This window comes from Ceratotherium simum, chromosome 36 (genome assembly GCF_057802395.1).
Source record: "Ceratotherium simum simum isolate JZ-2026a chromosome 36, ASM5780239v1, whole genome shotgun sequence".
Classification (NCBI taxonomy): Eukaryota; Metazoa; Chordata; class Mammalia; order Perissodactyla; family Rhinocerotidae; genus Ceratotherium; species Ceratotherium simum.
Genome location: NC_141935.1, coordinates 5,737,085 through 5,763,611, shown reverse-complemented (window position 1 = coordinate 5,763,611; position 26,527 = coordinate 5,737,085). Strand labels below are relative to the sequence as shown.

General features: G+C 36.3%; 1 pseudogene; it reads right to left on the bottom strand.

Moving 5' to 3' along the window:
* Positions 1 to 17: 17 nt before the first annotated feature.
* LOC106803247 (complement factor H-related protein 2-like) lies at positions 18 to 26,527 on the bottom strand (annotated as a pseudogene).

Below are 26,527 nucleotides of genomic sequence, written 5' to 3'. Positions count from 1 at the left end.
ATATCTTATCAGTTCTTTCACATTAATACTCTGAATTCATCACTTGATATTTGAGTAAAATAGTCGCTGTTCAACTTCTTTGTTGTTGCAGATATTAAGTTTCTGAGTTTGAAGCATTCAGAAATGGACCACTGAGGAGGAGAGGTGAAGCCCCTTCTTGTCTTCTTGCTAGCCGGGAGGTCAGCTGTTTCAGAACGCAATCAAGTTAAATCATAGTGCTTATTTTAATATTCCATCAATCTCATAGTTTTTATAAATTCCTCTTAAACTGGCACTAAGAATTAGGTTCCCTCTCAATAGTTTTCATATTTTTGTAGATATTTTGAAAATCTAGTCAAGAGTAATTTTACCATATAATGCTTCCTGAAATTTTTGAACAAACTATATTTCAAAATAATTTTATTTAGGTGGGACTTTAAGAATGGCTATGTGAGGAGCTTGGTGCGTTCTCTCTCCAAAAGACAGAAATAAGACTGGATAAAATTATAAAAAATAGCCATTTAAGATTTCTAGAAATTGGCCAAAGAGCACATTGCTGAAAAATATTTATTCAAGGAAGCCTCCATAAATCTTAGTAAAAAGAGTGGCTGCTCCCATCCTCCTCTCTCCCCATGCCCAATTCTCTGGCTTAGAAGTTTTACCCTGGGTGGGTAGGCGGGCCATGTGGACTGGCAGCCCTGCTGCCCTGCTGGAGGGGAATGAATTTACAGCAGAGCTTGAAAAAATCCACACCCAATGACACTGTTAAATGCAATAGAGATTACAGCGGGAAACAATCTAGGAAGCCTAACATCTCTAGATAATACTAGTTGGGGCAAGTAACAAAATGGCAGACCAGCCAGAAATTTAACAGGGAAATTTGGAGAAAAAGACAGCCAAAAAGGGCCCCACTAAGATAACACTTATTGCTGGTAGTCCAGAAGTCAATGGACACGCACACGACTCTGCCCAGTCAGAGAAACCAGAGAGGGCCCTGTGAGCTACTAGTTCCTGACTAAATGTGGAGCAGACGTGTCAACTCCCTGAACTTTGAAAGCATTTTCCAAACCACACACAGTTCCAGAGACAAAAGGTGGGATGTTTACTGGGTCAGTGTGTTTAAGTCCATCCTCTGACCAATTATTGGTTGACTACTAAGCTATGTTGATTCAGGGATGATTCCTAGGAAGTCAGACTAAAAAATAAAAACAAGAAATAAAATCTGAACAATGACATCAAAATATATACACTGCAAGAGAATCAAACTCCACAGAATTAGTCCAGGCTAGTGAGTAAACAAATAAACAAACAAAAGTTAGCAATAGCAACAAGCCCTTGGTTGGGGAGAATTCAGAATTGTTACAATATATTATCTAAAATATACAGTTTACAACAAAAACAATATGATGATACATGGAAAGAAATAGGAAAGTCTATCCCATACACAGGCAGGAAAAACAGACAATAGAAATTTTCTTTGAGGGAGCCCAGATTTTGGAATGTCAAATAGCTATTATAAATATGTTCAAAGAACTAAAGGAACGATGTCTGAAGAACTAAATAAAAGTGTTATGACAATGACTCATCAAATGAAAATGTCAATAAAGAGAAATTATCAAATGGAACCAAAAGGAAATTCTGAAGTTGAAAAACAAAAATAACCAAAATAAAAAATCCACTAGAGGGACACAGCAGCAGATTTGAACTGGTAGAAGAAAAAGAATCAACAAACTGGAAGGTAGATCTATAAAAATTATCCAGTCTGAAAATAATTTTATTCAATATTTTCTAACAACTATTGCACACTGAAGAAAATCAAGGAAACGTTAGATCTCAAGATCAATGCTTAGAGGGTTTTATAATTCATGTTTTATTGCCTTCTTTTTAATCATTATTACATTTTTATAATGTAATATGAATATTACATATTTCATTTTTACATAACAACATATTTCTAAAATGTAATGAATGTTAAATAGAAAAAATAGAAAGTATAGACAAATATAAAGTCATCAAATCAGTATTATCTCCAAACTCTGAATAGTCATTGTAAACATTATATTCTACATCCTGCCGATGTTTTTATATAAATGTTTACATAAAACCAAGGATATTCTGCATACTTAAAATAGTGTAATGATGTCATTATTTTCACTTATTTACTATCTAAATTTGTTTGATTTTTTGTTTTAACTAATGATAATCTAAACTCCTCTCTAGAATTTGTTTTAATTTGTAAGGGTACTATACAATTTGTAAAGGGTCATACATTTCACCACTATTGGTATATTCACCTGTTGATATGTAGGCTAATATTAGGGACTGAAAAAAAAGATTGGTATCTTGGCACAAGCGCAAGGGATGATTTAGTATGTTTTTACATGTTTGTGAAGGGATATTAATTTGAGGATTGAGATTATCATATTTTCTGCAATTATTCTGAAATAGGGAGTCACAGAAAGCCACTGTAGTTATCTCAGGAAATGAGAAGGCTATGAAAGTGATAGGTGGAAGCAGACGCCTATATGTGAGGTCATCTAATTTCTTGCCATCGTGTTTTATGACTAGGATACATATAGCATGATGCTTTGCCCAGTTTTGATTTATTACTTCAAATAATGAGGCATTCACTTAATATTTTATATTAATTCTGAATTATGATGAAGATGAGTTCAACTGCATTTATAAAAATAAATAAAAGAGACAAAATTATATTAACAAAGTGTTAAGAAAATAAATGTACATATTTTGATTATATTCATTAATGATAAACATGTCTAATTGTTTTTACATCTGGGATATTCCAGCTTCCCTTCCCAACATGTTGCTCAAAATGGTTGTCTTGATGTCTCTGCATTATATCCCTGATTACATACAAATTCAATAATATCTCCTGTTTTTGCATAAAGTTTTCTTTCAAGTCTCCGTCTGAATTGTATGTTATTTTTATTCATATTTTCTTCAGATATTACACACGCATCCAAGAGAAAAAACAAGCAGCATAGAAGAAACTAATCATCTTTTTTTTTTTTTTTCTCAATAGCAATTTTTTTTTTTTAATTTTTTGTTTATTGCAGTAACATTGGTTTATAACATTGTAAAAATTTCAGGTGTACATCATTGTACTTCTATTTCTGCATGGACTACATCATGTTCACCACCAAAATACTAATTACAACCCATCACCACACACATGTACCGAATTATCCCTTTCGCCCTCCTCCCTCCCCCCTTCCCCTCTGGTAACCACCAATGCAATCTCTGTCCCTATGTGTTTGTTTATTGTTGTTATTATCTACTACTTAATGAAGGAAATCATACGGTAGAAACTAATCATCTTAACATTCTCTTTCATAGACTAATGAAATTTTAAGTAATGAATATTTTAGGATTAAATCATATAAATAATAGTAATCTCTAATATTTAATTAGCAGTTCTAGAACTTGTCCTCACAATTTTTATCTTTTTTTTTTTTTGCTTTTTTTTGTTTTTTTTTGAGGAGGACCAGCTCTGAGCTAACATCTATTGCCAATCCTCCTCCTTGTTGTCCCCAAAGCCCCAGTAGATAGTTGTATGTTATAGCTGCACATCCTTCTAGTTGCTGTATGTGGGCCGTGGCCTCAGCATGACCGGAGAAGCGGTGCGTCGGTGCGTGCCCGGATCCAAACCCGGGCCGCCAGCGGCGGAGCGTGCGCGCTTAACCGCTAAGCCATGGGGCCGGCCCACAATTTTTATCTTTTAAACCCAAAACTCTTTCTTCAAAGTGGGTATAATTATCTCAAGGTTACCAGTGATGAGCGTGAGACAAAGAGAAATTAAGTAAAACTTTCCCAAGGTGACATTTCACACGTGCAGGAGTTGATTGTGAGCCTGGCAGTGTTAAGCCAGAGCTGTGATCTGCCTGCCTATTTCACAGTGGCCATATTGTACACTACATATTAAGATTCTGTTAAACAATCATATTTGGGTCATGGATATTCACCATTCTTGCTCCATTATGAAAACTTTCAAACTAAGGGTCACTATGAACATTTTAAGTTTGTTTATATTTTATTATGGTTAAAATATTTATGAATATCCTACTCTTAGAATCATACCGCTGAAATAGTATTGTTAAGAGTCCTAAACTTTTAACAGCCAGTATTTTATTTAAAATATACTTTTTCTAGTTTATCCTCTGGCCAGAAGACCCTTAGATCTATTATGCAACTATAATATATAATATAGATATTTTATATGCAGCGTTATATCTTCCAAAGACCCTCAGGAAAGTACCACATAACTCAGGAAAATCCAGGCACTGAGTTAGAGTCTATGGTATGATCTTCATTCCTCTCAACCTTTCTGTAGGAATGAGAGGTGACATAAATTAATGGGTAAGCACATGGACTAGATCTGAATCTTACTTGACCATGTGCTAGCTATGTGATATTAAATAAGTTATTTAATATCTGTGTGCCCAATACACTCAGCTGTGGTATCAGGATATTATTACCTTCAGTAGACACAGGTAGTTTCCAGATGCTTTGATGTAACAACAAACATCTTTTCCACAAAATTTCATTAGGTGAGTATAATTACAGGTTAACTTCCCAGAGTAGAATTTTAAAAGAAGATAATATATGCCTTTTAAATTTTTGTATATATTCCCAGATTACCTTCCCAAGGAGTTATCCCATTTATTAAACCACCAAGTGTATGGAATTGCCTATTTCCTCATCTTCACCCAAACTATATATTATAAAAATTTTTCCCTTTTTGCCAGTATGATGGTTGAAACTTGGCCTCTTAATACATTTATATTTAGTACAGCTGTTTAGTGGAGGCCATGTGTTTACTGATCATATTTGTTTCTTTACATGATCTTATACATCTTTGTATATTTTTTATTGGGTTGTTCTTGATCCATATAAATCTTATATGTTACAGACCTTATTACTTTTTCTCTCTCAACTTAACTAAAGAATACTTGAAGAAGCCCTTGACTCTTTTTTTCCCGTAAGCAAATTTTCTTGAATCCCAGTACTGGCCCCTACTTTCTTTGGTAAGGCCTTAAAAAATGTTCTTATAGTACATGTTTACTTATTGTAATACATTTTAGATGCTATAATTCAACTGATATTTTTAGAAAACAGCATATCATCACTAGCATCAAAAACCTATAGGAGCTTCCCATTACATTTAGGGACTATTTAATACACAAAGGTGTCTATGAACTGCCCTCTATCTACTTCTCCAAACTGTTATTTCCCAGAATGTTTTTATTTGAAATCTACTGTTTCATAGACAAGTTTCAGCTCATTTTTCCTTGAATATGCCATATGCATATGGAACACTTTTCATAGTGTTGACTTCCAATCTAGCACGCGTTTTGTGAATGCTCTGTGCTTCTCTATGTGCTACACTTTGTTTTAGATTCAATTTCAGTCTCACTTCTCCCAGGGAAAGCTGTTTTATGGCTACAGGCTTTGAAAATACCTTCCTATTCTTCATTCTTAGACTACTCAATAATTACTTTGATGAATTACATACCTTGGCATGGGCATTTCCATATATACACAGCCACTCAAGCTTTAAACATAGACTCTTCTCTGAAACTTATCATCATTTATCTGATCAAATCTATTCAGGTTAATTTCTAGCCTATTTAGACTTGGAAATACAAATGTGTCTCTATTTGCAGGGCCACTATCTGAATTCAATATTCATACTACTATTGCCATGATCTGCTAAGAATGTGGAGAAGGATTTGAGTGACAGTGACTAAGGCTTCAGACACTTTAGAGCAGCAGTTTCTATAATCAACCTTCTTTAATTCATTAGGTAAAACCAGTATAGTCACAGAGGAAAGCAGTCACACGGCTGTGTGGAAATACCGGCTCCACTCTGTATAGAGAGAGTTTGGACACCCTGAGAACTTTAGCAGAACAGGTCATCATTCACAGAGATTTGTACTGGAAACAGAAGGGCTTTATGGAAGTCATAATTTCCCACTACATAGGTGAGTAAGTATTGATTTCAAACATTGCTCATATTTTGTTATTTTGCTGTTTTTATAGTGACCCCTATTCTTTCACTTTTATCCCATCACATTTATCTTTCCAATTAAAAAGTATTCTGAGCCAGCCCTTAAGGTCTAGTGGTTTCAGTTCAGTGCATTCTGCTTTGGCAGCCCAGGTTCCGTTCCTGGGCACAGAATAACACCACTCGTCTGTCAGTAGCCATGCTGTGGCGGAAGCTCATATAGAAGAACCAGAAGAACTTACAACTATACACAGCTATGTATGGGGGCTTTTAGGGGGAAAAAGACTAGGAAAAAAAAAAAGGAAGAATAAAGATTGGCAACAGATGTTAGCTTAGGGCGAATCTTCCCATGCAAAAAAAAAAATCCTGTTACTGCCTGATGTTTACTAAGGGGCAAACTTTTTTTAAAATTCCCTCAAATACCACAAGTTTCTAAAATGTTGGCATGGGAGATTTGGAAGGATATTCCTGAAAGGAAATGTCGTGAATATATTTATTGGGATTTGGGTGAGGGAAAGAAGCGATGGAGGTGGTATGAAAACCGGCTGGCTCTCTCATCTTGTGTCCCACCCTTGTGAGTATCTGTGCAAAAATGCAGGTAAGAGAGGTTATCAGAGAAAAGATGTGCTAGTGGCAATCAGCTTAGCATTCTACCAGATGCACTTTCCATGATTTTAATTAGAAACATTTATACTGGTTCAGAATACTCTGCCTAGAATAATATATTCTTAACTCTCTCTTTGAAAAGTCTTAAGGAGATGTTCATATGTAATTAGAAATTGTTTGGTAAGGGTAACATGTAGTTCCACGGTTAAATATGTTTGGGATCATCTCAATGCAAATCTTGATGAGTTATAATACACATCAGCATATTCACATATTAATATTCACATATTCATATCTTATTAATTTTGATATATTAAATAAACTATTTTGTTCAAATCAGAATTGTAAAAATTTATTCTATCATCTATTAATAACTTGCAATTAATTATTCAGGTCTTAATATGTACAACTGGCTGTTAAAAACGGGTCTAGATTATTACTACATAGAAATTCTACAACGAATGTAAAAACTCTATGCTTATTACTCCGATTTTGCTATAGCATATTAAGAACTTGCCTAAACATCTTGGTGGTTCTGACCACTGTCCATTTATACATGTAATATCTTTGGAGCTCCAGAGTTTATAGAAGGATTGGCATTGATACTCTACTGTTGATCCTGTAGGATATTCTTTTAATAGAAAAGAAGTAATATCTCCATTGCTAATAGATGGAGGAGGTCCGCACTTTTCTGTAGAATCTGAAAAGTGTCATTTGACTTCTTGAGAGAGCAAATCAATACATAGGTAAAATTTAAACAATAAATATAAGTAAAGCACCATATATTTATCCATAATACTTAAACAGTGTCTGAGAACCCAAATCACCCGTTAGAGACTTTCATGTATATATCTACAAAATATATACTTCCTCTTTACACCCTAAGATAAAAAACACATAATACATTCTGTGAAAAATCTCAGAGCCTTGAAGGCATAGGTATAAATAAAATTTTGTATGAATAATGCCAAAAAGAAATGAGGTTAAGAAAATTGTCTTAGAGAGAAAGCACTGTACTCTCATTAATAGAAGCTCATGTCGGGTTTTAGACATCTTTTTTATTATTTTTTATAACAAATATTAAAGAAATATTTTTGTTATATTTTTTTTTTTTAATTTTTTGTTTATTGCAGTAACATTGGTTTATAACATTGTAAAAATTTCAGGTGTACATCATTGTACTTCTATTTCTGCATGGACTACATCATGTTCACCACCAAAATACTAATTACAACCCATCACCACACACATGTACCGAATTATCCCTTTCACCCTCCTCCCTCCCCCCTTCCCCTCTGGTAACCACCAATCCAATCTCTGTCCCTATGTGTTTGTTTATTGTTGTTATTATCTACTACTTAATGAAGGAAATCATACGGTATTTGACCTTCTCCCTCTGACTTATTTCACTTTGCATTATACCCTCAATGTCCATCCATGTTGTCACAAATGGCTGGATTTCATCGTTTCTTATGGCTGAGTAGTATTCCATTGTGTATATATACCACAGCTTCTTTATCCATTCGTCCCTTGATGGGCACTTAGGTTGCTTCCAAGTCTTGGCTATCGTGAATAAGGCTGCAATGAACACAGGGGTGCATGTACCTTTGCAAATTGGTGTTTTCAAGTTCTTTGGATAAATACCCAACAGTGGAATAGCTGGATCATATGGTAGTTCTATCGTTGATTTTTTGAGGAATCTCCATACTGTTTTCCATAGTGGCTGCACCAGTTTGCACTCCCACCAGCAGTGTATGAGAGTTCCCTTCTCTCCACAACCTCTCCAACACATGTTGTTTCCTGTCTTGTTAATTATAGCCATTCTGACAGGCGTGAGGTGATATCTCATTGTAGTTTTGATTTGCATTTCCTGATAGTTAGTGATTTTGAACATCTTTTCATGTGTCTGTTGGCCATCTGTATATCTTCTTTGGAGAAATGTCTGTTCAGGTCTTTTGCCCATTTTTTAATTGGGTTGGTAGTTTTTTTGTTGTTGAGATGCATGAGTTCTTTATATATTTTGGAGATTAACCCCTTATCAGATGTATGGTTTGCAAATATCTTCTCCCAATTGTTAGGTTGTCTTTTCGTTTTGTTGATGGTTTCCTTTGCTGTGCAGAAGCTTTTGAGTTTGATGTAGTCCCATTTGTTTATTTTTTCTATTGTTTCTCTTGCCTGGTCAGATGTGGTGTTTGAAAAGATGTTGCTAAGACTGATGTGGAAGAGCGTACTGCCTATGTTTTCTTCTAGAAGTTTCACAGTTTCAGGTCTTACATTCAAGTCTTTAATCCATTTGGAGTTAATTTTTGTGTATGGTGTAAGGTAAGGGTCTACTTTCATTTTTTTGCATGTGGCTATCCAGTTTTCCCAACACCATTTGTTGAAGAGACTTTCTTTTCCCCATTGTATGTTCTTGGCTCCTTTGTCGAAGATTAGCTGTCCATAGATGTGTGGGTTTATTTCTGGGATTTCGATTCTATTCCATTGATCTGTGTGTCTGTTTTTGTGCCAGTACCATGCTGTTTTGGTTACTATAGCTTTGTAGTATATTTTGAAATCAGGGAGTGTGATACCTCCAGCTTTGTTCTTTTTTCTCAGGATTCCTTTAGCTATTCGGGGTCTTTTGTTGTTCCATATAAATTTTAGGATTCTTTGTTCTATTTCTGTGAAAAATGTTGTTGGAACTTTGATAGGGATTGCATTGAATCTATAGATGGCTTTAGGAAGTATGGACATCTTAACTATGTTAATTCTTCCAATCCAAGAGCACGGAATATCTTTCCATTTCTTTGTGTCCTCTTCAATTTCTTTCAGCAATGTTTTATAGTTTTCGTGTACAGATCTTTCACCTCTTTGGTTAAGTTTATTCCTAGGTATTTTATTCTTTTTGTTGCAATTGTAAATGGGATGGTATTCTTAATTTCTCTTTCTGCTACTTCGTTGTTAGTGTACAGAAATGCAACTGATTTTTGTATGTTGATTTTGTATCCTGCAACTTTACCATAGTCGTTTATTACTTCTAAAAGTTTTCTGGTGGATTCTTTAGGGTTTTCTATATATAAAATCATGTCATCTGCAAATAGTGACAGTTTCACTTCTTCCTTTCCAATTTGGATCCCTTTTATTTCTTTCTCTTGCCTGATTGCTCTGGCTAGGACTTCCAATACTATGTTAAATAGGAGTGGTGACAGTGGGCATCCTTGTCTGGTTCCTGTTCTTAGAGGGATAGCTTTCAGTTTTTCACCATTGAGGATGATATTAGCTGTGGGTTTCTCATATATGGTCTTTATTATGTTGAGGTACTTTCCTTCTATACCCATTTTATTCAGAGTTTTTATCATAAATGGATGCTGTATCTTGTCAAATGCTTTCTCTGCATCTATGGAGATGATCATGTGATTTTTATTCTTCATTTTATTAATGTGGTGTATTACGTTGATTGATTTGCGAATGTTAAACCATCCCTGCATCCCTGGAATAAATCCCACTTGATCATGGTGTATAATCTTTTTAACGTATTGTTGTATGCGATTTGCTAGTATTTTGTTGAGGATTTTCGCATCGATGTTCATCAGTGATATTGGCCTGTAATTTTCTTTTTTTGTGTTGTCCTTGTCTGGTTTTGGTATCAGGGTAATGTCAGCTTCAGAGAATGAGTTAGGAGCTTCCCCCTCCTCAATTGTTTGGAAGAGTTTGAGAAGGATAGGTATTAACTCTTCTTTGAATGTTTGGTAGAATTCACCGGGGAAGCCATCTGGTCCTGGACTTTTATTTTTGGGGAGGTTTTTGATTACTGTTTCGATCTCCTTACTGGTGATTGGTCTATTCTAATTCTCTACTTCTTCTTGATCCAGTTTTGGAAGGTTGTATGATTCTAAGAATTTATCCATTTCTTCCAGATTGTCGAATTGGTTGGCATATAGTTTTTCATAGTATTCTCTTATAATCTTTTGTATTTCTGAGGTGTCTGTTGTAACCTCTCCTCTTTCATTTCTGATTTTACTTATTTGTGCCTTCTCTCTTTTTTTCTTGGTGAGTCTAGCTAAAGGTTTGTCAATTTTGTTTATCTTTTCAAAGAACCAGCTCTTGGTTTTATTAATTTTTCTATTGTTTTTTGGTCTCTATTTCATTTATTTCTGCTCTGATATTTATTATTTCCCTTCTTCTACTGATTTTGGGCTTTGTTTGTTCTTCTTTTTCCAGTTCCTTTAGGTGCATTGTTAGATTGTTTATTTGAGATTTTTCTTGTTTGTTGAGATAGGCCTGTATTGCTATAAACTTCCCTCTTAGAACCGCTTTTGCTGTATCCCATAAATTCTGGCATGTCGTAGTTTCATTTTCATTTGTCTCCAGGTATTTTTGATTTCTTCTTTGATTTCTTCGTTAACCCAATCGTTGTTCAGTAGCATTTTGTTTAATCTCCATGTATTTGTGGCTTTTCTGATTTTCTTCCTATAGTTGATTTCTAGTTTCATACCGTTGTGGTCAGAAAAGATGGTTGGTATTATTTCAATCTTCTTAAATTTATGGAGACTTGTTTTGTGGCCTAATATGTGATCAATCCTGGAGAATGTTCCATGTGCATTTGAAAAGAACGTGTATTCTTCGGTTTTTGGATGGAATGCTCTGTACATATCTACTAGGTCCATCTGTTCTAGTGTGTCGTTTAAGGCCAATGTTTCCTTATTGATCTTCTGTTTGGATGATCTATCCGTTGGTGTAAGTGGAGTGTTAAAGTCCCCTACTATTATTGTGTTACTGTCTATTTCTGTTTTTATGTCTGTTAATAAATTGCTTTATATATTTAGGTGCACCTACATTGGGTGCATAGATATTTACAAGTGTTATATCCTCTTGTTGGATTGTTCCCTTGATCATTATGTAATGCCCTTCTTTGTCTCGTTTTACAGTTTTTGTTTTAAAGTCTATTTTGTCTGATATGAGTACTGCTACCCCTGCTTTCTTTTCATTGCCATTTGCATGGAGTATCTTTTTCCATCCCTTCACTTTCAGTTTGTGAGTGTCTTTAGGTCTGAAGTGTGTCTCTTGTATGCAGCATATATATGGGTCTTGTTTTTATCCAGTCACCCACCCTTTGCCTTTTAATTGGAGCATTTAGTCCGTTGACGTTTAAAGTAGCTATTGATAAGTATGTACTTACTGCCATTTTTTAACTTTTTTTTTTTTTCCTCAGTGTTTTAGTAGTCCTTCTCTGTTCCTTCCTTCTTCTATACAGAATTGATGGTCACTTGAGTTTGACCTCTGTCTGAAAGCTGTACTCTTTAACTACCCTCCTCCCTCCTTTTGTTTTTGATATCATATCCAACTTCTTTTTGTGCATTTGTATCCATTACGTTCTCTAATCGTGGAAATAGATAATTTTTCCTATTTGTGGTCTTCTCTTTCCCCTTAAATCAGTCCCTTAACATTTCTTGTAACACTGGTTTCTTGGTGACAAACTCCTTTAATTTTTGCTTGTCTGGGAAATTTTTGATCTCTCCTTCCATTTTGAACGATAACCTTGCTGGGTAGAGTATTCTTGGCTGTAAGTTTTTTCCTTTTAGCACTTTAAATATATCGTGCCATTCTCTTCTAGCCTGTAAGGTTTCTGCTGAGAAGTCAGCTGATAGCCTTATGGGGTTTCCTTTGTATGTAACTTGACATTCTCTTGCGGCTTTTAGGATTCTCTCTTTATCTTTAATTCTGGACATTTTGATTATGATGTGTCTTGGTGTGGGCCTCTTTGGGTTTATCTTGTTTGGGGCTCTCTGTGCCTCCTGTACCTGGATGTCTGTTTCCTTCCTTAGGTTAGGGAAGTTTTCATCTATTATTTCTTGAAATAGATTCTCTGCCCCCTTGTCTCGCTCTTCTCCTTCCGGGACACCTATAACACGGATGTTAGTGCGCTTGATGTTGTCCCAGAGGTCCCTTAGACTGTCCTCACTCTTTTTAATTCTTTTCTCTTTTACCTGTTCACCTTGGGTAATTTCTTCTAGTCTTTCTTCCAGCTCACAGATCCGTTCTTCTGTATCCTCTACTCTGCTTTTGAGTCCCTCTAATGAATTTTTCATTTCCAGTATTGTATTCTTCATTTCTGATTGGTTCTTTTTATATCTTCCATTTCTTTGTTGACATTCTCACTGAGTTCATCTATTCTTCTCCCCAGATCAGTTAGCATCCTTAACACTCTTAGTTTGAACTCTCTGTCGGGTAGGTTGCTCATTTCTGTTTCACTTAGTTCCTTTTCTGGGGTTTTGTCCTGTTCCCTTACTTGGAATGTATTCTTTTGCCTCCTCATTTTGCCTCTTTCCCTGTGCTTGTGTCTATGTATTAGGTAGGTCAGCTACGTCTCCTGCTCTTGGATAGGTGACCTTATGTAAGTGATGGCTTAGGAGGCTTCCAGTGTGCTTCCCTCAGTTCTCAATGTTCCATGGGTGGCCCCTATGTGGGCTACGTGTGTGCTTCTATTGTGGCCTGTTAGCTCTCCCTATAGGCGCCCAGGGAGGCTGAGTTATGCTCCTGGCCAGCTGTTGTAATGCTCAGCTGCTTGTAGTTGTTGTGGGCCCTTCAGTCTCTTTATCAGGTGTGAGGAGCCCCAGCACAGTTGGCTGTAAGTTCTAATACCACATCTGTGTTGCAGTATTTCTTTTAAGTGAGTAGGCCCCCAGCGTGGCAGGTTGTTAGGCTCAGGGCCTTAGAATTGCTGTAAACCTCTAGCCTATTAGGTCTCTTGTCAGCTCTCTGAGGATTGCAGCTGGGTGGGGCTGGCCTTAGGCACAGGAGCACCCAATTGTTTCAGGCTTTGGAAGGTGGGGCAAACCTCCTATGTGGGTCTTTGAGAAGCACAAGTCTTCTGCAGCTGACAAGCCCTGCCGCCCACAGGTCCACACACACAGTCAACACAGTCCTGCCCGTGTGAGCGCCCGACCTCCCCAAGCGGACCCAGTCTCTCCACGGCGGGAGCCCCACACACTCCGCCACCACCCCACACTCTCCACCCGCTCCTTGTGCACACCCTGCCCCGCTCAAGTCAGCTCAGTTGCCAGGCTGCAGAAAATCCAGTCACCAATCTATGCAGGCCCACACGTTGCCTGAGGGTTTGTTGTTAGGTGGGGCCAGTCTCTAGGGTGGGCTGCCTGCCCTGGCTGAGCTGGATTAAATCGGTGCTCTAGCGGGTGGAGCAGACCCTGGGCTAGCAGGTCTCAGGGAAAACTCCAATGGCGTCTGTGTCAGCACGCTCACACCAGGCCACAACAATGGCCGCCGCCAATGTCCCAGTCCTGGAGAGGTCTCACCCCTCACCGAGATGCACTCAGGGCCTATTAGGTGAGTCTCTTGTCACCAAAGCAGTGTGCACCTTTTTTTCTGGTGATTTTAGGATGCTTTCTGGAACGGGTGAGTTTGTGCGCCGGGCCCTTTAAGAGCCAGTTTTAGTTTCTTTGTGAGCCGGGTTTTCTGGGGATGCTACCCAATGCTTTAGTAGCAGCAAAGTCAGATATTATGCCGCTGGTCTCGATTGTGCTGGGTCCACACAATGCCCACAGCGGGGGCGCTCCTGGCTCAGGGCCCCGCGCCTCCAGGGAGGCTGCGTACCTGTGAGCTGCTCCCGGCGGCCGTGAAGCTGGCGGCTTGTGAAGGCGGCGTTTTTCCTCTCCGGAAGGGAGTCTCTGCCTCTTCCACCCCAGTTAGGATTGTCCGTTGTTGCAGGAGTTCCTCTTATCCAGTTTTCAGCTCTGTCTCAGGGGTAATTTTTCCACGAGTAGTTGTAAATTGGCTGTGTCCACGGGAGGAGGTGAGTTCAGAGTCTGCCTACGCCGCCATCTTGACTCCCTCTCTATTTTTGTTATATTTTATCCTTGCAAAATTTCAAAAAAATACACGGTATCCAAAGTAAAATGCAAATGGTACATTCCCTGCTAACATTCTCAGAGACATATACAATCTATCTCTGCAGTCCTATACACTTCTAGTTTCACAAAAATTAGATGATATTCATTGTGTTCTACATGTTTTTTAATGTAAAAATATATTGTGGACATCTTTCCCATGCAGAAAATGTTATCTCAGTCTGATCCTCGTAATAGCAGAGTTGTATTCCAATGTACAGATTTACCATCCTTTACGCAACTCAAGACATAGTTGGGCAGTAACATAAGAGAGATCTCTTTAACAGCTTTAGAGAATAACAAAATTTTCATGGTGGAGGGTTGTACAAATCAAGACCTAAATGATGATTACATTTTATCTCTCAAAGGTAAGGTTTTTAGATAATTCTGAGCTGATGACACAGCTAGAGCTAGATCATGAGGTAGAAATAATCCTGGCATATTTGGGAAATAAAAGTAGGTGAATATTTATGGAGTAACGACAAAAAAGTGAAAGGGGCATAATGTAAGTCTGAAGAGGTCAATAGCGTGAGAGGTTGCGTAGTTAAAGCTGAGAAAACAATTGAAGAGAAAAAAAGAACAAAGTTAGAGGACTCATACTTCCTGATTTCAAAATGTAATACAAGGCTACAGTCAACAAAACAGTGTGGTAATGGTATAAAGACAGACAAATAGACCAATGGACTAGAATAGAGAGCCCAGAAATAAACCCTCATATATGGTGAAAGAATTTTTGAGAAGTGTGTCAAGCCCACTCAGTAGGAAAAGGATAGTCTCTTCAACAAATGGTACTGGGAAAACTGGACATCCACACGTAAAAGAATGAATTTGGACCCTTATCTTACACTGTATGCAAAAACGAACTCAAAATATATCAAAGACCTAAAGTAAGACCCAAAACTTTAAAACCCCTAGAAGAAAACATAGAGGAAAAGCATAATGAAATTGGACTTGGTAATGACTTCACGGATAGGACACCAAAAGCACAGGCAACAAAAGCAGAAACAGACAGATGGGACTACATCAAACTACACAGGTTGTGCACAGCAAAGGAAACAATCAGTGGAGTGAAAAGGCAACCTACAGAATGGGAGAAAACATTTGCAAATCGTAGAACTTATAACGGGTTAATATACAGAATATGTAGAGAACTCTTACAATTCAACAACAAAAAATCAAATAATCCAAATGAAAAATGGGCAAACGACTTGAATAGACATTTCCCCAATTAATAATATACAAATTGCCAATAAGCATATGAAAAGATGCTAAACATCAGTGATCATCAGAGAAATGCAAATCAAAACCACAATGTGATATCACTTCATACCCATTAGGAGGGCTACTATCAAAAAATCTAGATAATAACAAGTATTTGTGAGGATGTGGGGAAATTGGAACTGTTGGTGAGTTTGTAAAATGGTGCAACTGGTATAGAAAACAGTGTGGAGGTTTCTCAGAAATAAAATACCATATGATCCAGCAATCCCACTTCTTGGTATATACACTGAAAAGAATTGAAAAGAGTTGAAAGCAGAGTCTCAAAGAGATAATTGCACACCCATGTACATAGCAGCAGTATTCACAATAGTCAAGAGTTGGAAGTATGTCTATTGATGGATGAATGGATTAAAAATATATGGTATATGATACAATGGATTATTATTCACCCTTAAAAAGGAAGGAAATCCTGTTACATCCTGCTACAACATGGAACCTTGTGGACGTTATGCTAAGTGAAATAAGCCAGTCACGAAAAGACAAATACTGTATGATTGAAGAGCCCTTGGCATACACTCTCAATTCCTATGCCTTTCTTTCTATCTGTACAGTCATGTGTTACTTAATGATGGAGATAAATTCTGAAAAATGCATCATTAGGTGATTTCATCACTATGAGAACACCACAGAGTGTATTTTCTCAAAGCTAGATAGTATAGCCTACTACACACCTAGGCTATATGGTATAGCCTATTGCTCCTAGGCTACAAACCTAGCTACAGCACGTTACTGTACTGAATACTGTAGGCAATTGTAACACAGTGATAAGTATTTGTGTACCTATACATATCTAAACCTAGAAAAGGTATAGTAAAAATATGGTATAAAAGATAACAAATGGTACATCTGTATAGCGCACTTACCATGTATGGAGCTTGCAAGACTGGAAGTTGCTCTGGGTGAGTCAGTGAGTTAGTGGTGACTGAATGTGAAGGGTTAGGGCATTACTGTACGCAACTGTAGACTTTATAAACACTGTACACTTAGGCTACACTAAATTTATAAAAAAAGTTTTCTTCAATAATAAATTGACTTTAACTCACTGTAAATTTTTTACTTTATAAACTTTTTAATATTTTTTAACTTTTGACTCTTTTGTAATAACGCTTAGCTTAAAACACAAACATATCATACAGCTATACAAAAGAATTTTCTTTTCTTACGTTCTTATTCCATGAGCTTTTTTCTATTTTAAAAATTTTTAATTTTTTTTTTTTTTATTTTTTAAGATTTTTTGTTAAGAACTAAGACACAAACACACAAATTAGCCTAGGCCTACACAAGGTCAGGATCATGAATATGTCTTGTGGACATATTCATGGTGGAACTGTCTTCCACCTCCACATCTTGTCTCATGGAAGGTCTTCAGGGGCAATAATAGGCACAGAGTTATCTCCTATGATAACAATGCCTTCTTCTGGAATACCTCCTGAAGGACCTGCCTGAGGCTTTATTGAGGAGGTGTCACTGTTTTCACAAATATGTCCATGTTGGGTTGCTAGGTTTGTTTCTCTCTCGATAGATAGGTAGATAGATAGATAGATAGATAGGTAGATAGATAAATAGATAGATAGATAGATAGATAGATAGATAGATAGATAGATAGATAGATAGAGGTCATATTATATATGACATCTATATATACATCATATTTTCTTTATTCATTTATATATCAATGGGCACTCTTGAAAATTGTGAATACTGCTGCAATGAACATGAGGGTGCTTATTTATCTTCAAGACAGTGATTTTATTTCCTTTGGATATATACCAAGAAGTTAGATTACTGGATCATATGGTACTTATATTTTTAATTTTGGGGGGAAATTCACTAGTATTTTCAATAGACGCTGTAGAACATGTAAATTCCCACCAGTAGTGCATAGGCTTACCTCTTCTTCACATCCTCGCCAACACTTGTTATCACTTGTGTTTTGGATAAAACCAAATCTAACTGGTGTGAAGTGATATTTCATTGTGGTTTTGATTTGCAGTTCCCTTGTGATTCATGATAGAGTCCAGAAAAACAACAGAAAAGATCAACATACCCCATGATCCAGTAGGATTTATCCCTGGGATGCAAGGACGGTTCTACATACATAAATCAATAAATGATACACCATATCAATAGAATGAAGATGAAAATCATATAGTCATCTCAATAGATGTAGAGAAAACATTTGATGAAATTCATGATAAAAACTCTCAACAAATTGGGTTAGAAGGAACATATTTCAACCAAATAAAGAGCATAAATGACAAGTCTACAGCTAACATCATACTCAGTGGTGAAAGGTTGAAAATTTTCCTTTAAGTTCGCAAACAAGAAAGGGTGTTCACTCTCACCATTGCTATTCAACATAGTACTGGAAGTCCTATCCAGAGCATTTAGTCAACAAAAAGACATGAAAGGCATCCAAATCAGAAATGAAGAAGTTACATTGTCTGTGTTTGGAAATGACATGATATAGAATATCCCAAAAATTCTACCAAAAAAACTGTAGAACTAATAAACAAATTTAGTAAAGTTGCAGTTTGCAACATCAACATACAAAAATCGGTGCATTTCTATACACTAACAATGAACTATGTGAAAAGAAATAAAGAAAACAATCTCATTTAAAATAACATGGAAACCAACAAAATACTTAGGAATAAATTTAACCAAGGAAGTGAAAGATCTATACACTGAAAACTATATGACATTGATGAAGGAAATTAAAGAAGACACAAATAAGTGGAAAAATATTCCACGTTCATGGACTGGAAGAATATTGTCTAAATGTCCATACTATCCAAAGCCATCTGTAGATTCAATGCAATCCCTATCAAAATTCCAATGGCATTTTTCAAAAAATAGAAAAAGCAACCTAAAAGACATGTGGAAACACAAAAGACTCCAAATAGGGGGGAAAAAAAGGCCGAAGGAGTCATATTTCCTGATGGCAAACTATGTTACAAAGCTTAATAATCAAAACAATATGTTAACGGCATAAAAACAGATACATAGACCAATGGAAGAGAATTGAGAGCCCAGAAACAAACCCATGCATATACAGTCAAACTAAGATTTGACAAGCGAGCCAGCAATACTCAATGGGAAAGGATATTCTCTTCAACAAATGGTTTTGGGAAAACTGGATATAAAATGCAAAAGAATGAAATTGGACCTCTTTCTTCCACCACTCACAAAAATTAACTTGACGTGGATTAGAGACTTAAATGTGATACCTGAAACCATAAAACTCCTAGAAGAAAATGCAGGGGAAAAACTCCTTGACATTGGTCTTGGAAATGATATTTTTGGATACGACACCAAAGCATAAGCAACAAAAAAAATAAACAAGTGTTACTACACTACACTAGAACACTTCTGCACAACAAAAGAAACAATCAACAAAATGAAAAGGCAATCCACTGAATGGGAGAAAATATTTGTAAACCATCTGATAAGAGGTTAACATCCAAAATATATAAGGACCTCACACAACTCAATAGCAAAAACAAACAGACAAACAAAAATCCACAAATAATCTGATTAAAAAATGGGCAAAGAATCAGAATAGACATTTTTCCGAAGAAGACACATAAATGGTCAACAGTTACATGAAATGATGCTCAGCATCACTAATCATCAGAGACTCACTTTGCATTCAAAGACTGAAAGTGACTGAAAGTAAAAGGACGAAAAGACATTCCATGCAAATAGGAGCCAAAATTGAACCCAAGTGTTGAACAGATACTTCAGAGGCAAATATGCAGGCCGGCCCTGTGGCTTAGCGGTTAAGTGCATGTGCTCTGCTGCTGGTGGCCCAGGTTCAGATCCCGCGTGCGCGCACCTACGCACCGCTTCTCCAGCCATGCTGACGCGGCGTCCCACATACAGCAACTAGAGGGATGCGCAACTATGACATACAACTATCTACTGGGACTTTGGGGGGAAAAAAAGAAGGGGGAGGATTGGCAATAGATGTTAGCTCAGAGCCCGTCTTCCTCAGCAAAAAGAGGAAGATTAGCATGGATGTTAGCTCAGGGCTGATCTTCCTCAAAAGAAAAAAAAAAAAACAAGGCAGATATGCAGATAGCCTATAACCACATGCAAACGTGCTCAGCACCACTAGTCATGAGGGTATGCAATATATAACGAAAGTGAAATACTGTTTCACAGCCAATAGAATGGCTAAAAGCACAAAGACTACAAACATTAATGTTACTGAGGAGGTGGAACAATTAGAACCTCCTACAGTGTTGGTGACAACCACCAGAACTTCGTAGTTCTGTCTTATAGAGGTAAGCATGTTTCTAGCTTACGATCCAGCAATTTCACCTCAAATATTTACCCAAGAGAAATAGAAATGGATATACCCTGCCACTCACTAAAGACGCAAACAAGACTGTATGTAACAGACTTATTCACAATCAGAAACAGCAGCCCAAATTTCTATCAAGAGGAGAACGGATAAACAAATTGTAGTATATTAATACAAGGAAATATTATTCAGTAAAAAAAAGAATTAACTACTCATACATTCAATTACATGAATAATTTTTAAAATATTATAAATGTCGTTGAGTGAAAAATATCAGACACAAAAGTGTACATATTGTTTAATTCTTCTAATTATATATAATATATGTTTTTTTGCTCAACTGGAGTTTCTTAATATTCTTCTTGATTTCTTTTGTGTTCCATTTTTTAAAAGTATACTTGACATATAGTAATATTTAGCCTGTATGAGGCAGTCCAATTCTCTTCTTCCACATTGCAAATAACATAAACTGAAACCCCAGAAAAATAATTCTTTTCTCCACTTCCTTGAACCCCAGAGCATGCCACATTCGGAATATGGTAACGTTCTGCAATCTGGTCTTCCTTTCTCTTCTTGGTCACTTTTGATCCATTTTCCAAACAGCAACCATAGTGATCTTGTTTTAAATTCATTTTGTGTTGTTTCCCTGCTTAAAACCTCCCAGAGGTTTCTAATTGCACATGGACTAAAATCCGAAATATTTATCATGGCCTATGACACCTAAGTTAATTAATTCAACACTTTGCCACATCCTGAGCCACACTGGTATCCTTCTTTTTCTTCAAATATTCCAGGCCTTTTGATGCCTTAAGACCATTTATCTGACTCCTTCTCTCCAGACGTCAATCTTAAGGTTGGAGAAGATTCCAAAACTATCTTAAGTGAAACATGCCCCTTCCCCAGTCACTTTCTTAATATTATCTTTTATAATGTGCACGATTCATAATCTTTAATTTTCTATTTTCTTCTTTTACCTTATTGTTATTTTTACCATCATTCTCCTACTTGACATTATAGTCTATGATAAAGAGACACTGACTCTTGCAGAGCATTGATCTCCAACATCTGTAGTAGTGCTTGGCATATAAAAGGTGCACAATAAATACTGATTAGATGAATGAATGATAACCAATGTTCTGGATGGAGTGGGAAGATATGGAGGGCCAGAATAGAGGCTTCTCTTCGAGACTTTGACTGTGCTTTAGGAATCTTATTCTCAGTGTTCCCAAGCCCCATATTCAAATTCAGCAACTCTTTGGATTCACATAAAAGTATGAGAAACTCCAACTCGACTTCAGCTCCAATATATTCCTATTATTGCTATGGTTTCTTATGAAATGGATTACCACATTATGAATTATACACTGGAAACCTAAATTTCAGAAGTACAAAGTTCTAACAATGTGGAAATTATCAATACTTTTGTGCTAGTCTCTATATGATCTCAATGTAACATGTACCAAAAATGATAAATGACAAGTAAATATGTTTGCTAGCCACAGGATTTTGCAAATGTGATATTTTAACTATCACTCTATGCAAAATTTAATTTTATCCTCACATTGTGTCAACTGATTTTGCATTATTTCATTATAAACATTAAATTTGTGTTACTTAAACATATACGTGTCTTTCAAAGTTTTTCGCTGTGTTCTTGACTATTTTTTTCTAATATTGCCTACGTTATATTTATGTAAGTAGACAAAATGATTTTCTAGTGATTACCCAGAGATTTGCTTATCTATCTAGACACAATTGAAATCCTAAGACTAAAAAGGTGACAATAGCAACCACAATCCGACATATATTTAAAACTTATTTCTTAAAAAAACAAACAATATGGGATCCCAGAGGATGGTATTTTACTTACAGATATGACTGCTATTAGGAGGAATGGACCAGCCACTTTCTGCACATGTAATGCTGCTCTGATTATTTGGAAGGCTGTAGCCTGAATCACAGACGATTTGCACAGTGTCACCTTCCCGGTGTGTCTCTCCTAAAGATGCAGAATGACCATTGTCCACACAAGGGAAAAAACACTGTCCTACAAACCAAAAGATGACTAATATAAATCTTGTAATGAAAGGGTATTACATTTTGCAAACTTCAAAAGAAAAATCAAGCAATAAAATTAGTTTATTAAAAATTAGTTTATGCATATTAAAAAAAAATTAATGTACACGGGCCAGCCTGGTGGTGTAGCGGTTAAGTGCGCGCTTTGCTTCCGAGGCCCCAGCTCTGCAGGTTCGGATCCTGGGCCTAGACCTATGCAGCGCTTATCAAGCCATGCTGTGGCGGTGTCCCATATAAAGTACAGGAAGATGGACACAGATGTTAGCACAAGGCCAATCTTCCTCAGCAAAAACAGGGGGATTAGTAACGGATGTTAGTTCAGGGCTAAACTTCCTCAAAAAAAAATTAATGTGTAATGTCATTAATCATTAGTTGCAATATAAAATATTACACATTTCTAAAGTTCCTTCAGTTATCAGAAAAAGTTACTGTTTTTATTTCTCATTTGCTTGCATAAATCGCTTTCTAGAAGAGGAGGAGATGATGTTCATCTCCTTTGTCTCTTTTGCTTTTCTCTTTCATGATTCTGTCTTCTTCACTTCTCTGCTTTTTCTCTATATTCACTGAGAGAGTGACGTGTAATTTTAAAGAACAAAGATGTGATTAATAAAAACCACAAATATAAGGAAAATAGTAAAAAATGCTTCCTGAATATTCAAAGGAACAGCACATTTTGAATCAGAAATTACACATAAAAACCAATTCTCTTGAGAAAATCTATGTTCATTAAATTACCAAATGATTGTGTTTGAATTAAATATTAGCAGTTAAAAATATTGACCACAGGTATTTGAAAAGCAAACACTTAGATATTCCACAAAAGCTTGTATCTTGTTTTATTCTGATTTGATTTCCACCCACAGCTTCTTACAAAAGAAGAGTGACATGTCTTATCTTTGCTGGCTCCTCCAGTCCCTTCCCCCATCGCTGTCTAAGGCTCTGTGATTCCGTCAGGCACCCTCCCTCCACTCACTGAATACACTGAATAATTTATGTGGATGATGATCGGGGTATTTACTCACTGAGACACTTTGGTGTAGGTGACCATCCTTCCTCTGTACACGTTGTTGGAGTCCAGAATGATTATGAAGGAGACACAAAACTGTAATCACAGGAGTAGTAGAAATACTTTCCCATAGTAACTGGGAAGCTTTGGTTATATCTGTTTTCATCATATATGCTTCCATGTTTTATTTCTGGAAAATTACAAGCTCTTCCTAAAGAAGAAAAATAGTATCCTACGTTAATGAATAATTCTACTTATTCTTAATAATCACATTGATGAATTTATTATTCTGTTTAGCTTAATAATTCACTTGTGTTAGTGATTTGAGAACTGGGACAATAATTAAGACGACAAAGTGTTTGAGGAGCTCATGTTGTTTAAGTTCTTTGGAAGTATTTCCAAGTGTAAAATCACACAGAAACATGTAAACACTGAGAAAGAGAATAAAAGGAAATAAGTCAGAAGGAGAAGGTCAAATACCGTATGATTTCCTTCATTAAGTAGTAGATAATAACAACAATAAACAAACACATAGAGACAGAGATTGGATTGGTGGTTACCAGAGGGGAAGGGGGGAGGGAGGAGGTGAAAGGGATAATTCGGTACATGTGTGTGGTGATGGGTTGTAATCAGTATTTTGGTGGTGAACATGATGTAATCTATGCAGAAATAGAAGTATAATGATGTACACCTGAAATTTTTACAATGTTATAAACCAATGTTACTGCAATAAACAAAAAATTTAAAAAAAAAATAATAAGGTATTCTATCCACTAAACTTCCCAGATCTAAGAAATTTGCTTCTGCTGGGTTGGCAGGACTGTTTACAGTTCTCCATTCACTTCCTGTGCCTCTTCCTCTGTCTTCTGCAGAAATCCCCAAAGATATCCTAGCCCTTTCCATCCCTCTTCTCCCAGTCCAGGTAACATGTTGCATAGGATATCTGTATGAAGAAACATACTTACGCATATGAATATATATATATATGCGTATATGTATATATGACTATATGACTATGTATAGCATTTTCATGAATCAGTGAAGAGAATTTGAATATAAAATATTCATAAAGGACAAAATTCAGCAATAAAAATAAAACCAAGATATAATTACTGAATTCTGATGAAAATCTTCCAAAAATATGGATGTAGGTATGTCTATATACTTGAGAGGAATACAGGAAATAATTTTTGATTATTACTGTCCATTTAAGAATATATGAGTACTACCGTATTCATTTCCTAGGGCTGCCATAACAAAGCACTACAGCCTGGGCGGCTTAAATAACAGAAATTTATTTTCTCACCTTTCTAGAGGCTCAGTCTGAGATCACGGTGTCAGCAGGGTTGGTTTCATCTGTGGCCTCTCTGTGGCTTTTAGATGGCCACCCTCTCCCTGTGGTCTTCCCTGTATGTGTCTGTGTCCTAATTGCCTCCTCTCATACAGACACCGGTTTTATTAGATTAGGGCCCACCCTCATGACCTCCATTTTAACTGAATTACTTCTTTAAAGATCTTGTCTCCATATGCAGTCATGTTTTGAGGTCCTGGGAGTTAGGAATTCGACATATGAATTTTGGAGAGACACAATTCAACCGATGTCCACTAAATACACAAAGATGTTTCTATCTACACAAAAGTGTTCTTCCCCTAAGTGGCTTCCTTTCTCCTCTGAGAAACATTGGTGCAACCCAAATTTACAGGTCATTCAGCCCAAAGGCTACTTTTAGAAAGAGTTCACTGAAGGAAAATAGTTTTAAACTGGACACAAAGTTTTGTGTGTTCCTGTTATTTGCTAATGAAGGAAATTGCCCAAATGTAGATTTAAATAGCAAACAAAACCCAGCATGCAGCCAATTATTAAAATGAATTCTTCTTGTAATTAAGGAATAAAGCATAGTGATTTATATTGTATTCATAAATGGTGCAATGAAGGATTTTAAAGCACATTAGAGTGTTCGTTTACAATAAATTGGAAATGTGAGTATTTGACTTTAAAGGAAATAACAAACTTTAAAAAGATATCAAAATGAAGATTTTATAAAGATTTTAAGGAAAGAGAAAAAAGCAATAATGTCAATAAAATCCTAAAGGTTTTATACAAGCAAAGAAAGCTATTAGAACTAATACACACAAAAATATAGTTGCTTTTTAATTAAAGTTAAGTTAAAGAATCTACAATTATATTTATAAGATATAATTCTCCATTATATAAGGATTGCATTCAGAGATTATTAATATAGAAAATGTATAAAGGTGAAAATCAAATCAGTGAACAATATGCTAGAGTTAATGCTCTAAAACAATTTATTCATTTACTAAACACTTACCAGTGACCTCAGAAATATTAATTAAGGTTTATTGTCATTCCACTGGAAACAAAGACCATACTCCACTTTTTGTTGAAGTAGATGTTCCTTTTCACCTGCTGCTATTTTGTTGAAATAGTAAATTCATTGTGATGTTAATGACTTTTAAGAGATTTTTTAAGGTATAATTCAAATAAATAATAACATTAAATCATTAATTGAAGTAAACTGCATATATTTGAAGTGAATGATTTAATGAGTTTTCACATATGAATCCATAAAATAATCACAATATGCAAGATTATGAAGATGTCCATTACTCCCAAAGATTTCTTTGTATTAAAAATAAGAAAACTCCATAGATTTTTTGTGTCTGTGTGAGGAAGATCAGCCCTGAGCTAACATTCGTGCTAATCCTCCTCTTTTTGCTGAGGAAGACGGGCTCTGAGCTAACATCTATTGCCAATCCTCCTCCTTTTTCCCCCTAAAGCCCCAGTAGACATTTGTATGTCACAGCTGCACATCCTTCTAGTTGCTGTATGTGGGACGCGGCCTCAGCATGGCCAGAGAAGCGGTGGGTCAGTGCGCGCCCGGGATCTGAACCCGGGCTGCCAGCAGCGGAGCATGAGCACTTAACCGCTAAGCCACGGGGCGGGCCCGAAAACTCCATACATTTTGAAGTCAGATTCTAGCCTTTCTTGTGATGTATTTCCTAAAGCCGTGTGAGCACAGTCACCTATCTCCATAAATATTACGAGTTCTTTCTCTGTGGAACTCAGGAAACAGAGAAAACATAATTTATTTTATTTTCCCCTTAGATGAATATGAGATGATTTTTCTATAAAGTTATTCTCTATTATGATGTCACAATACAGACTATTCCTACTAGTTGATTCAGTTTAAAAAAAGACACGTGAAAGTAGACATAACATGAAGTCACATTTAAGAGGGAAACTGAGAGTTCAGATCTGTTTTCCACTTACCTTGTCCATGAGCACAGGAAACCCAGACAGTGAGAATGATGCGGATTAGTAATAGTGTCTTAGACAT